Source organism: Hemicordylus capensis, chromosome 5 (assembly GCF_027244095.1).
Source record: "Hemicordylus capensis ecotype Gifberg chromosome 5, rHemCap1.1.pri, whole genome shotgun sequence".
In the NCBI taxonomy this organism is placed as follows: domain Eukaryota; kingdom Metazoa; phylum Chordata; class Lepidosauria; order Squamata; family Cordylidae; genus Hemicordylus; species Hemicordylus capensis.
In genome coordinates, this window is record NC_069661.1 from 162,667,177 (window position 1) to 162,681,864 (window position 14,688).

The 14,688-nt window shown below is 44.3% G+C and overlaps 1 protein-coding gene and 1 long non-coding RNA gene across 2 annotated transcripts in view; one reads left to right on the forward strand and one right to left on the reverse strand.

Moving 5' to 3' along the window:
• LOC128326571 (tetraspanin-7-like) overlaps positions 1–14,688 on the reverse strand; it is a 77,086-nt gene that overhangs the window by 51,714 nt on the left and 10,684 nt on the right. The window contains exons 2-3 of the mRNA XM_053253654.1: positions 5,278–5,397; positions 1,270–1,355 (exon numbers count right to left, since the gene is read on the reverse strand). The gene's annotated coding sequence lies outside the window, so the exon portion shown is untranslated. The remainder of the gene's footprint in view (positions 1–1,269; positions 1,356–5,277; positions 5,398–14,688) is intronic.
• LOC128326572 (uncharacterized) overlaps positions 1–14,688 on the forward strand; it is a 31,288-nt gene that overhangs the window by 1,468 nt on the left and 15,132 nt on the right. The window lies entirely within an intron of this gene.

Below are 14,688 nucleotides of genomic sequence, written 5' to 3' on the forward strand. Positions count from 1 at the left end.
AATCCAGTGTGGATTCTCCATTACAAGCAAAAGGCGAACCCTGCCTCCCTTAAAAAAAAAAAAAAAATCCTAATGGGGCAGGCAAGAGGGCACCGGTAGTCTGAGGAGGGTAGAGGCAGCACGGCTCCTCCTCTCTAGACTGGATCAAATGCTCCAGCGTGGCCTGTTTGAAGGTCACAGAAATGGCATCTGTGCATGCACAGAGGCCGGAACTGGGCTGTGATGGAGTGCCTGGCCCAAACCAGATGGGAGGAGCTGTACCACCGCCCTCCTCAGACTACAAGTGCCTTCTCACCTGCCCCATAATAATTTTTTCCTAGGTAGGCAGTGTTTGCCCCACTTGTAAAGGGGAATTCCCACCCAAATCCCCTTACAGGCATGCACCGAACCAGTTCCAAACCAGTTCATTACAATTGGGAGCCAGTTCAGCTCAGCACCCCGTTTGAGGGGTCAGGTTCAGTTCAAGTTCAAACTAATCTAACCTGTCCAGTTCTATTTGAACCAGATTCAAATAGAACCGATTCTGCACACCCCTAGAGCTGTTGAACCAATTGATTAGAACTGGGGCCAGTTCGGCTCAGACTCGGACCAGCACCCTTTCTTTGGTGTCCAGTTCAGTTCGAGTTCAAACTAGTCTAACCAGTCTGGTTCTATTTGAACCAAGTTCAAATAGAACCGATTCGGCACACACCTAGAGCGGCTGAACCAGCAAAAACCTGGCTTCAGCTGAAGGTGTTCATAGCCAGCAAGAGCCCTGCTCCCTTCTAGATCCTTAGGCCAGCCTTGTTCTAGATGAGCTGCCTGAGCTACCTTCCCTTACTTCCTGAGTAGGCCCATTGGGAAGGTAGTTCCGAGAAGCCAAGCACGCATATTTCCTTTGGAGCTGGTGTGCAGTCCTGGCACAGCATCACCTCTGCTGTTGGAGACTTGGGGGTGATGGAGGGGGTCTAAAGACAAGTAGGAGCCCTATGAGCTGGGGGCAACACATCCACAGTGCTGCAGGGTTCTTCTGAGAGACAACCAACTCAGGCTATTCCAGCTCTGGAACAGATCTGGAGGGCTGTTGGGATTGGGGATCCAGGTTGAGGCAGGCTCCTCTCCTGATAGGGTCTCTTCAGGGTTGGAGTCTAGGTGAACCCTAACACAATGGGAATAACTTCTAAGTAAATGCATGTAGGATTTCATCTTTATTTATTTATTTATTTATTTATTTGGGCACAACAGCACACCCTATGGTTTTGCTTGAAGAGTAAATGAATCGAGCTGTACCTTTCAGATGGTTCTGAGTTTTTCTTCATTCAAATTTGGATCTTCCCTTAGCATAGGATTTTTCTGTGTTCAGTGGTAAGCCATGTCTATAAACCAACAGAAAGCATTTAATGATGAATAGCACATGGATTCAGAATAAACTGTAACTGCATTCAGTAGCCAGTCAAGCTTTATTTAATAACTAGAGTCTTCAAATAATTACCTTTAATGAGCTCGTAGCTGTGGATGTCTATCATATAATAAAAGGAAGAAACATATGGCTTTTGAGGCACATTGATAAAACTAGTTTAGCATGGATGACTGGTATAGAATGGTTTTATGACATCCAAGAAGCTTTAATTAAATGCAAATGGCAGGTTTTACAGTTTTGGCACCTCCGTATGAGTAAATTAAACAGTAGCAGTATGAAAAGATAGTAATGTATAGAAAAATACTGAAGTCAGCTGATGTGCAAACACACATGCACACACTAATAAATTTAGCTTTTATTCTGCAATCATATGTATATATCAATGTGTGCACAGATGAGATCTGTTTTATATTGTGGTTTGTAAACCACCCTTGTACCACAGCTGTTGGATTCAGATTACACACAGAGTTGTGATTTAACTCACCAGGATTCCTCCATCACAGCTCCTCACCAGAGGTAAGAAAGGAGGGGAGAGGGGTGCACATGGGTATGGAGCTCCTTAATCTCATGTTCATGATCCAAAAAACCAAGCTTGGATTGTCTGAACTGAGTCAAAGCATACTCATAGTGGAAACAGAGGTCTGGAAAAATAACATAATCTCTGAATGATCAAGGTATTAAGCAAGCCTAACTAGAACATGACAAAAAGACTATTTTTCAAGGACTAAGGAAAAAAGCCAATGATGAATTTAAATAATTATTTGTTGTGTCTTGAGAAAATTTAGCTAAATAACCAAACGGGTATAATCTCTTTTCCTATTTTCCTGTTGGGCCAATCCAGCTCATTTACTCTAGAAGAGTGAAGTCTGACACCTTGTGGCCAAAAATGCATCCAAGAATGATAGTAATCAAATTACACTGGCAGTGGGAGAAACGTACTGTCATTGTAAGCATTATTAATACTGATCATGTTTAGGGAACTTAGACCATGAATGACACTATTTTATTTTATTTTATTTTATTTTATTTTATTTTATTTTATTTACCGCCCTTCCAAAAATGTCTCAGGGCGGTTTTCTTTTCTTTTCTTTTTATTGTATGCCTTGCTTTGATTGTGTGCCAAGGTAGGACTGAGGATTTAAGTTGCACCAAGCAAGAACAGAAGGAAACGACAAGCTTTGCAAAAGAGTGGGAATGCTTTCCCATATAAAATTTCCCTATATGTGGACATCTAGCACTTGAAAAGATTGTGCTATAACTTTTATCTGTGACCTAACTACTTTCTATTTGTATGGCCTTTTGACATGAGAAGTCATTCAGATATGTACTAGGGGTGTGCAGAACCGGCTCAAATCGTACCTTGTTTGATTCGAAGCGGCCCAGTTCAACTGGTTCGAGCTCAGACTTCCCCCACCAAGCAGGGCCTCACAATCAGAAGCAATACAGTCCTGGGTGTCAGGTTCTGCCTCGGCTGGGGCTCCATGTGTTGTTGCCTTTTGTGGCATGTTGCTGCACTCCAGCACTCCTGGAATCCTTAGAGCCTGGCCTGGCCATGGCCAACGAGACCAGTCACTTGCGGTCTTTCCAAACAGGAAGGGTAAAAGAACTTCTTGCCTTGAAACCTGCCTTGAAATTAGCCTTGCATCAGTGTCAAGGTCTCCTTGCTTCTGGTGTGTCTGTTGCATGCTTGTGTTGTGTTGCATGCTTGAGTTCCTTTCCTTTTATTCCCTGTTCACACACTTTTCTTGTGTTGTGTTGTGTTATATGCTTGTCTTCCTTCCTGCCGCCTTGATTTGACCTCTGCTGTGTTCTTGACTTTTGGCTACAGCTGGTCTCCAAACCTACTACCTGGCTTGACCTGGTTTGTCTGCTTTGTTCTCTTGATCCTGCCCCCACCCCCGCAGTCCTGCATCCTCCAGGCTAGCTGCCCATGACCCATCTGTGACACTGGGGGGGTTATCACGTGTGTTTCCTGAATGTTTTCTGAACACTTCAAAGAATGGTAAAGTGATTGTTATCCACTCTAAAGAAAGAAAGAAAGATACTTTTGGTTTTTGCATTGTTCCATTGACATATCTATGTTATATAATATGCATGTGCAAAAAAAATGGGAATGAATGTAAGCTGAAGGTGTTTATGTGCCAGCTGCACTCCTCATCCCATCTGTTGAGGTATGCCAACATTTCTACTCTACTACTGTTGATCAAAGAACAAGAAACCAGTTTAGTTATTCTTTACATCTCTGTCTCACCCTTTCTTCAAAGAGCTCAGGACAGTGTGCAAAGTTTGTGTTCCCCGCCCCCACCACCATTTTATCCACACAATAACCCTGTGGGGTCAGTAAGATTGAGAGAGTGACTGGTCCAATGCCACTTAGTGAGCTTCATGTCTGAGTGGGGATTTGAACTCAGGACTCCCTTTGCGTAGTCTGACACTCTAACCACTACACCAGTGTTCCCTCTAACAGGGATTCCAAGATGTTGTGGACTACAACTCCCAGAATCCCCAAGCAGAAGCCATTGTAGCTGGGGATTCTGGAAGATGTAGTCAACAAGATCTGAAAATCTCTGTTAGAGGGAAGACTGCACTATACCACACTGATTTCTGCATAGTTGCTATACCAACACCTGGTTGTCTGCCACAGGGTCCACTCCAATCCATATGCCATTCATCAGCCAAATCTGGAGTCTCTCTTGAGAGGGGAGATTCTGGCTTATAAGAACGGAGGTGCGCCAGAAGTGCAGCCAGCAACAAGTAGCCAGCCAGCAGGCAACCACCAAAGCTGGCCTTCAAAGGGGGTTGACCTTTGGTGCCAGGCCTTCAGTGTGGGTCTGAGGGCTAGGGTAGGGTAGGATATGTTGTTCTAAGCTATGTAAGAAGAAGTATTGACGCTTTTGGACTTTGGTGCTGGAGAGGACTTTTGAGGATACCAGGGACAGCCAGGAAAACAAACAAAGGGGCCATAGAACAAATCAATCCAGAATTTTCACTTGAGGCACAAATGACCAGGCTCAAACTATCATACTTTGAACATATTATGTGAAGACCCAGCTCCCTTGAGAAGTCCATAATGCTGGGAAAAGTTGGAGAGAGCAGAAGAGGATGACCAGCAGCAAGGTGGATGGACTTGATTACGACAGCAGTGCATGCACCACTGAGAGACCTTACAGGCCAAGTTGAAGAAAGATCATCCTGGAGAGAATCTATGTGGTTGCTAAGTGTCGACAGCAATTTTATGACACTTAATCAATCAATCAATCAATCAAGAAGCTGCTGCTGCTGCTTGAGTCCTGAGTGAAGTTAGTCAACAATGACTGCATTTGCATGTAACGTGGGTCCATTGGTTCTGCTCCACACCCTCCACCCCTACTCTCCTGTCCAAATTTGGATGTAATGGAGAGCAGGCTCTCTCCAGTCAGGGAGACTGCAGAGGAGGGGGAACTGGCTGTGAGGACTACCTTCTTGCATGAAGGACAGCCCTCACAACCCTCAACTCTGGTTTCAGACAGCCAAGCTTGCAGTTCAGCATTCGCATGTGACACAGGCAGCTGTTACCCTTGGGTTGAGCAGTGAAACTCACTACAACCCGTGGGTTCAAACTAGAGTTTGGAGAACAAAACCTCAGGTTGCTCTCTTTGCAGGACCAGAGTTTCTCTGAAGTGTCATGCATTTGGATGTACAGGTTTGGCAACCTCTGGCCCCTTCAACTATGGGCCTATCCCAAATGGTCTCGACTGATACATATTGCTGGTCATATGCACAATTTAGTCTTTTATTCTGATCGGGGTGGTATCCCATGGGTGAGGACTCCTGTGATTTCCCCATTGTCATGGTTGGACCACCATCTGGTTAAGGTTACACTTACAAACATATCCTACCTTTATAGGAGTGAGGACCTATTAGGATGAGTCCACCTGAGAAGGTTAGTGGATCCAGTAGGATTCAAACAAGACTTGGAAGGATTTAGAGTTGGCTCAGCCGATGATTCTGTTGATGTCCTGGTGGAGAGCAGAAATAGTAAACTCCCGAGTGCAGTAGACATAATCTCTCCAACCTACTTCAAAATTAGCCCCATGGTATACAGAACTATGGGAGCTGAAGCAGCAAGGTAGATGACTAGAGCAAGTGGGGAAAGACTCAAGTGAAATCTGACAAATTACAACATAGAGCACATTTGATGATCTAGGCTCTGGCAATGCGTGCAGCAAAGAAGTCATTCTTTTCTGCCCGCAATGCATCTGTAAGCTCTCATCCAGCTAAGTTGTCCAGGGTCGTGAGAGGTAGTACATGTCCCCCCTCCTTCCCTGAATTTGAGTTTGTAACCCTCAGTTACCCATTATGACATTTTAAATGACTTTTCTGTGAATAAGATATCTCATATTTGGGCTGAACTAAGACTCCAAAATTATTGCAGAGTCCAATGTGGAGGTCTCTCTGTGACTCCTGGAGAGGCGGACAAGTTACCTGGAACAGTGCCTCTTGATCCTTGTCCAACATGGCCTATAATATTTGGCAGAGGGACTGTTGTAGAGGGCCAAGTAGATAGCTTAAACACTTATTTGAAGGAGGGGAGGATGCCTTCCTGACTCAAGGAGGCATTTATTCGACTTCTTCTGAATAACCCTGCATTGGATCCCTCAGATTTAAGCAACTAGAGGCCTGGTTGGGTGAGGTAATTGAGAAGGTGGCGGCCTCCCAGCTCCAGACAGTCTCGGAAGAAATTGATTATCTAGATGCATTTCAAACTGGTTTTCAGGTGGGCTATGAGGTAGAGACTGCCTTGGTCAGCCTGATGGATGATCTCCAACTGAGAACTGACAGGGGGTATGTGACTCTGTGGTCCTTTTTGATCTCTTGGTGGCTTTTGATACTATTGACCATATTATCCTTCTGGATCATCTTAAAGAGTTGGGAGTGGGAGACACTGATTTGCTTGAACTCCTACCTCTCAGGCAGATTCCAGATGGTGTCTCTTGGAGACTGTTACTCTTCAAAATAAGAACTTTTATACAGAGTCCCACAGGGCTCCATACTGTCTCCAACGTTTTAAAATATCTACATGAAACAGTTGGTAGAGATCATCAGGAGATTTGGTACAGGGTGTTATCAGTATGTTGATGACACCCAAATCTATTTCTCCATATCAGCTTCATCAGGAAAAGGTATAAACTCCCTAAATGCATGCCTGGAAGCGGTGATGGGCTGGATGAGGGAGAACAAACTGAGATAGAATCCAAATATAATTTATTGTGTGGGCTTGGAATTCAGGAGACAATTTTGATCTGCTAGTTCTGAATGGGTTACACTCCCCCAGAAGGAACGAGTATGCAGCCTGGGAATACTTCTAGATCCAAATGTCTCTGGTATCTCAGGATGAGGCAGTGGCCCGAAGTGCTTTCTATCAGCTTTGGCTGACACGCTGGCTGCATCTGTTTTTTGAGATAGACAACCTCAAAACAGTAGCGCATATGCTGGTAACCTCCAGACTTGACTACTTCTATGTGGGGCTGCCTTTGTACATAGTCTGGAAACTGCAGTTGGAGCAAAATGCAGCAGCCAGGTTGGTCTCTAGGTCATCTTGAAGAGCCTACACACACACACACACACACACACACACACACCAGCTACCAATATGCTTCCGGACAACCATTTCACAGCTGCCATTCATTTTAATGCTAAATGTACAAATATAAGAATATAAGATTTCCTTGCTGGAGCAGACCAAAGATTCTTGATAGCATCCACTGACATTGAGACAGTCTGCTGTTGCCACTATGTTCACTGAAATCTTAAGCTGCCAATGACAGAGCAGCCTTACATTAGATGTACAAACTGGAAGCGAAACAATAAAATTCCCGTTATTTTATTCATTATTTCTAATTGAATAGGAAACATTTTCAGTAAGAGGCAGCCAAAAAGTTGTAAAAGATTTCCAGGCAGTAATAAAGCTTTCCTGACATTAATATCGTTTTTTGCCTCCCACTGAAGGGACTTTTATGACTCATGCATGGAGAATCTCCTGTCTGGAGCCATTTTCCTGAGTTAGTCAGGAACAAGAAATCACCTTGCCTTAGCAGTAAGAGCTTATCACTTCAATGAGCAATACATGGTGATTCCACCAAAAAAAATTCTAATATAGACTCTTCTGATATCTAGAATGTGTGTAAAGGTAAAGTTGTGCCATCGAGTTGGTGTTGAACTGGCGACCACAGAGCCATGTGGTTTTCTTTGGTAGAATACAGGAGGGGTTTACTATTGCCATCTCCCGTGCAGTAAGGAGATGATGACTTTCAGCATCTTCCTATATTGCTGCTGCCCAATATAGGTGTTTCCCATAGTCTGGGAAACACCAGCGGGGATTCGAACCAGCAGCCACTTACTGCCTGGGCAAGTTACTTCCCCGCTGTGTTAAGAATTTTTTAAAAAACCTCTTATAGTACTGAAACAAATTAAGCCACATGGATGCATCTTATGTATGGTGTTCAAATGCCAAGTTTTTACAATTGAATTTGCTCACATTTATCACTTGCAACCCTTGTCTCTCCCTTTGTTGCTTTCCTCATTGGTGATTTTAAGCAGTAAGGTCCTTTGATGAGGGCAGGGCCCCTCATTGATGAGGGATAGGGCCCCAACTGGCCCTATCCAACCCCAGCACAGCATCCCTCCTGTGGCTGCTGTTGGTGTCTACCTCATGTTTCTTTTTAGACTGTGAGCCCTTTGGGGATGGAACCACCTGGATTTATTTATTTTTCTATGTAAACTTTTGTTGAAAAGCAGTATATAAGTAGTAGCAGTAAAAAGCGTATGTTGACAGTGCTCTATTAATAACCATAACAGAGCAACAGAAGATTGGGTTGCCTCTAACGTTGTGATTTGCTGTCACAAAGTGGTGATTTTGGCAAGTGTGTCACAAGTCCAAAGAACAAGGTAAAGTGTTCTGTCAATAACTCTTGGGAGTTATTCACACACGGCATCATGCTTTGGGGTAAATGTTGAGCGAACTACACTCGCAGCATTGAGGGCAGCAGTCCCTGCCCTCTGCTCTTAGATTTTGTTTTGAAACAAGTTCACATGGCATGCTCTGTATTTTTCTTCTAGCCAATGCGGCGGGGGGGGGGGAGAGTGAGAGCTTCCTTAAGAGCAATATCTGCATTTATAAAGAGAACATCCCTCTTATCATGCTAATGATTCTACATCAGTGCCTCTCCCTATTTGTTCTGCCGTTTTCAGAAAAAGTAGCTTAAAACCAGCATTTTAAAAATCTGGAAATATGTCAAGATAAGCTAGAATTCACATCACAAAGCCTGGTTGTGTGTGGAGTGGGTCCAAGAATCTCGAAGGGACATTGGGGTATGTTTGGCTGGTGTGTGAACACACACACTCTCCTTTGAAGTAGATTTGGAGTAGAAGCCCTGTGTGTAAAGCCTCCTGGTGACCATAGAGCCCTGTGGTTGTCTTTGGTAGAATACAGGAGGGGTTTACCATTATAGTTATAGTTTACCATTATAATGCATTATAGCTTACCCTCATAATGCATTATAGCATTGCCTCTTCCCGCGCAGTATGAGATGATGATGCCTTTCAGCATCTTCCTATATTGCTGCTGCCCAATATAGGTGTTTCCCATAGTTTGGGAAACATACCAGTGCGGATTTGAACCAGCAACCTCTGGCTTGCTAATCAAGTCATTTCCCCATTGCGCCATTAGACTGCACACTTATTCAGCCTCTCCGTCCTCAGGATAGGTTTGCCTGTAACTTACAGAGCCAAGGGGTAGGTAAAAGTGCCACACTAGAGAAGCACGCAGGAATGAAGGCCTGACTCTGCCATTACCAGTTACCTGAAGCCTTCCCATGCACAAGCCTTTCTCCCAAGCTGCTTTCATTTATATGTTTTTCTTCCAGTGGGTTACTTCCAAATACCCAGTCTGGAGAGGAGAAAAACAGATGGAGGGGGAAAGAGTGGGGGAGTGTGCTGGTAGTCCCCTGCTTTTCAATATGTGTACAGTGACTTATATTAATTTTTTAAAAAATTTTTTACCTGTAGCCCCTTTGGGGGGCTTCCTAAAGGCCATGGGGGAGGGTCTGCAAAGGGTCCTCTCCCACCGCTGGCCTCTAGGGCCTTGCAGGGACCATTTGAGCATGTGCAGTGGCCAATTTTTAAAATAAATTTTGTTTTAAAAAATGGCTGCTGAAAACAAAATGGCCACCGGGCATACTCAAATGGCCTCTGTGAGGCCTGTTATGGCCTAGGGGCTCACAGAGAACATTTGAGCATGCCCGGTGGCCATTTTGTTTTTGGTGGCCATTTTTTAATTTTTTAATTTTTAAAAATGGTGCCCCCCTTCAAGTGGCACCTGGGGCATGTGCCCTGCCTGCCCCACCATAGATATGCCCCTGACCAGGCCTAGAGGCCCTCCCATTCTTCTCTACAAATGTCTACTGCAGCAGTTTGGCCACTCATGCCCTAAACTCCTGTCATCCTAAACTCCTTAAGAACATAAGAACAGCCCTGCTGGATCAAGCCCAAGGCCCATCTAGTCCAGCATCCTGTTTCGCACAGTGGCCCACCAGATGCTGCTGGAAGCCACAGGCAAGAGTTGAGGACTTGGACTCTAAACTACTAAATCCTAAACTTCTTGGACTCCTATTATGATGCAAACATCATCCAAGAAGCCAGGTAATGAAGACATGAAAATATTGAAGTCTAAAACAAAACTATTAGGAAAAGGTGAGAGGGCAATTGTTCTCTTTCCTTGCTTTTTCTTTTCATCAGCCTGTCTTTTGTGGCAGATTTGCATTGCTATTGATTTTGAAAACAAGACGACATTTCAAGATCAGTAATTATGTATTTTTAAGCGAACGCTGTTGCAAAAAGCATGGAAAAGGCACATAAGGAACAATGAAACAGGAACATATTACATAAGGGCATTAAGAAGGAAGCCCTTAAGAAGGAAAAAAAATTAACAGGCAGCTCTGTCTCTTGACTGATGTCAAAGCTAGAGATATTTGTTTTGTAACCCATGCTTTTGAGAGACATTCTACTGCTTTGTTGGACTCAGTTGCTCAGTAGTTTTGGAGTGTGAGACCTTATTGTTCTTAACTGGCAGGACATAAATCTGGAGAAACTTGGATGGTTTCTGATTTCCAAGGGGCCAATAATCTCTTCCAGTTCTGCTTTAACAGGAGACACCATTTGGCTTCAAAGAGGAAAAGGGGGATTAAGATTGTGAATGGTGACATTGTCAGATGCTTCAAGCAGCCCTATTGCTAAGGGCAAGGATGGCAATTAAATCATAAGACATTTTTTTAGTGCATATTCCAAAAGCATATGAAATATTTGATTAGCTCTGGGGTTTAGTTTTTAAAAGAGCAACCTTATAGCCTGGGCTTGATGAAGAGCAGCTTGAAGATGAGTGAACAGCACTGGTGATCCTGAAAACGATACTTGGGGATCTCTGCAAAATGGGGGGTTGACTTACTCTGTGTGAGTTTTCCAGGTCTTTGAGAATTGCCCCTTCTGCCATTTTCCTGCTTAAAATTACATCCCAATGTGATTGTGTGATGCAAACAATTGCTTTGGGGCAAGTAACAGCTTGGAGGTAATTTTCAAAGAGCAAGTGGTGGTAAGGGAAGGAAAGGGATTTAAAAATACAATTTAAGCCCTCCCTCCTAGGCACCATGGTCCTGATCTGCATTGGGGGACCTCAGGTGTTTTTACTTAACAAAGAGATTTTCCTTCGGGTTTCAGCACACCTCTTATAAATATAACTAAGGGTGTTGGGAATTCTCTCTGGTAAGATATACCCTTCTATTACAGCAGAGGCAAAACACAGCTGAGTCTGCCCCAGCATGCGTGTTTGCTGAGAGCAAAAGAAATTTGGAGCCAGTTCATAGTTTCAAATCAATATAAGGAGTTTTTATTGGAGAACTCCATTCTAGATAGGAAAGTGGAGTGATAGAATCTCTAATTTAGCTAGCTAGCTGGATGCAGAGAGATGCTGCATGCATCTCTACACACATGGTGCAGAGAGAGAGGCGAGCGTATGTGATGATAGAGGGAAGGAAGGAAGGGAAGGAAGCGAGGGAGGGAGGGAGGAAGGGAGACAGAGGCAGGCAGTCTCTGAGAGTAGTAATCTACATATCAAAGGGATAGTGTCAGAGGCAGCAGTAGAGAGAAGGGATGAACAATGTCTTTACCCCTCTCGCACTCTGACTCACTAATCTGTCCCCCTCGTCACTGAGGCATGAGGTAGCGTAGAGTCCTTCACTTCCAACAAAGGGAACATCTAGTTTGACCCTAAGAGTGTGAGCTGTGAGCCAAGAAGCCCGTGGTCTCAGCCCTGAACTCACTAAGATGGTTTTAGGCAAGCCACTCTCTCACTCTCAGCTTAAGTCTGTAATATGGAGACAATGATATTAACCTATCTTACAAGGCTATTGTAAGGATTACTGAGGTAATGTATATGAAAACAGCTGGAATGCTCAAGAAACGTGGTAGCTCATATACTCTGCAGCACAAAGTGGATAGTTAGAGAACTACCCACACTGCTGCAAAACACAGCATCTCTCCAGTGGTTGTTGCTGGTGTCCACCTTATGTTTCTTTCTAGATTGTGAGCCCTATGGGGGTAAGGAACCATATTTATTTATTTATTTATTCATTCATTCATTCATTCTGTGTAAAATCTGCTTTAAAATTTTACAAAAAACATTTAAAATCTTAAAATCTGCTTTAAGGACTTTCATTGAAAAGTGGCATATACATATTGGTAGCGGTTCTAAAATAAACATATCTGTACTGCTGCAGAGGTGGACTGTTTCATTCCTACTACTGCATTTACCTGAATCCAAGGCTAGTTTCCCCCCCAAGTGCTTTGATGTTAGTAACTGGGGAATCATCTTACAGATAAAATGTAAATTTAACTGTATTTTTTAAAAGGGTCATCTTAAATTCAGAGTCATCGTCTATTATTTCAATATAAAACCATGCATGGTGTGGAGAAAATGGACAGAGAGAAAATTTTCTCCCTCTCAATAACAAATTGATTGCCAGGAAATTCAGGACCAACAAACAGAAGTACTTTTTCATACTATGCATAATCAGCTTGTGGAATTCTCTGCCACAAGATGTGGTGACAGCCAACAACCTGGATGGCTTCAAGAGGGGTTTGGATAACTTCATGGAGGAGAGGTCTATCAATGGCTACTAGTTGGAGGGCTATAGACCACCTCCAGCCTCAAAGGCAGGATCTTTCTGAGTACCAGTTGCAGGGAAGTAATAGCAGAAGAGAGGGCATGCCCTCAACTCTTGCCTGAAGGCTTTCAGCAGCATCTGGTGGTGGGCCACTTTGTGAAACAGGATGCTGGACTAGATAGGCCTTGGGCCTGATCCAGCAGGGCTGTTCTTATGTTCAGGTAAATAAGTGTTGTGCATTCACAGTTGTGATGCTACTTCCATTATTCCCAATGATGGAAGTAGCCCCAATATGTTTTTAAGAGCTTCACAGCAGTACAGGCAGCTCTCTACCTATCCACATTTTGCAGCAGAGTTTGTGAGTCACTATGTATATAAATGCTGAGAAGTATTCTCATTATCTGTGTATATATGTAGCGGTTCAGCCATGCTGGTGCCTATAAGTCTGAATGGGGCCTGAGTCTGACAATGTAATTCAAAAGGAACAAGAAGGATGCCTGCGCTGGTGCTTCTGGATTTTATAGACACGCATACAACATTGATTTCTCTTTGTGCTTTTAATTATTCTAAGTTGAAAAAGCCACTCACACAACAGTCAGCATATTTCAGCCCAGGGCACCACATAACTACTTCCTGACTTAGGCAAAGCCTTTGGCCTCCTGCTGTACAAAGCGATATGCAGCCTGGGTTAATCTCATAGAAAAGCACATTGTTTTATGAGTACAAGGCTGAAAGCCAACCTTGCAAGCCCTGTACAGAAGCTTATTATAAAGACCCAAACCAAACACTTCATGTGTGAAGGTGAGCTTATCATCATCATTTGCACAACAGGACTCTCTCGACAGGTCAGTATGTGGGATATGATGGTCATTGCAGCAGCAGCTACTTCCAGAGCTGTAGCTAGGGGAGAGGGAGCCCGTGTTTGCTCCTCTCTCCGGCTGCCCCTCAGAGTGAGGGAGAAAATGAAGAAAATACGGAGGGGTGGATCTGGGAGGCCTTTAGGAGCTGGGGGGCTTGGGTTGTTTGAACCCATCCACTCAATTATAGCTACACCCCTGGCTACCTCCAAACATATGCCAAGTTGGGTTGATTTATTGTCCACTCAATTGGACACATGGATGGGGGCTAAGAAGATGAAAGAAATTACAGGAAGTAGGCAGGATTGCCTGCGCGTCATTACTAATATCTCACTCACAAGTTTGGGTGAACAACTCCTCAGAGGACAGTCCACACATCATAAGGCATGGCTTGTTCAGTGATAAAATACTTTGGGGCTATTCTCATGATCTACAAAAATTGGGCTAGGAGAACCTAGCTTGATTTTTGCAGATGGTAAGAACCACCGGGCGCAGCTTACCTTGAGCAGGTAACCCGCTCAAGAACCCCTGCCCTAAAACCAGGTTTGCGGAGCAAGTGCTCTGCAAACCTGGTTTTCTAGATCATGAGTAGCTGTGGCGCGGCTTCATGCCACGCCTACTCACAAGGAGACCCCCGGAGGGGAGGCGAAAAGCTGCCTCTCAGCTCCGGGGGTCTCACCAGCATGCCCTGTGATTTCGCACAGGGCATGCTGGAGCTTGGGGGGGGGGCAATTGGCCCTCGCTCCCCCCCAGCCCCCGCCGGCTTCGTCACGGAGCCGGAAATCGTGTGGGCGGCCGATCCGGCCGCCCAGGGCTCCCTCCTCACTCATGTGCCAGCTCTCCCCGCGCACTGGAAGAAACCAGGTCTCACTGATCAAAGGCTTGAAATGGGACTGTGTGGTCTTGCTGGTACAAGCAAGCCATCCTGCTTTAAATGTCCTTTGATGATCAAGATGGTCTGGCTGTACTTATTGTTGCCTCAGCTGAGAGTGGGTTCCTGTTTGCTTCTTCTATCCCAATAAGTTGCTGTTTCACATGCCAAATGTGAGGCCATATCAAAAGCTGCAAATGAGGAAGCAGGCAGCCATCTGATGGAGCAGAAGAAACTGTGGAGTTGTTTAAGGAACAGGAGCTTCAGAAGGGATGGAGACTGGAAATCTTGGTTCAATGAAATCACTATTGTCCTTTTTGGAGAAATTTATTTATTTATTTATTACATTTATATCCCGCTCTTCCT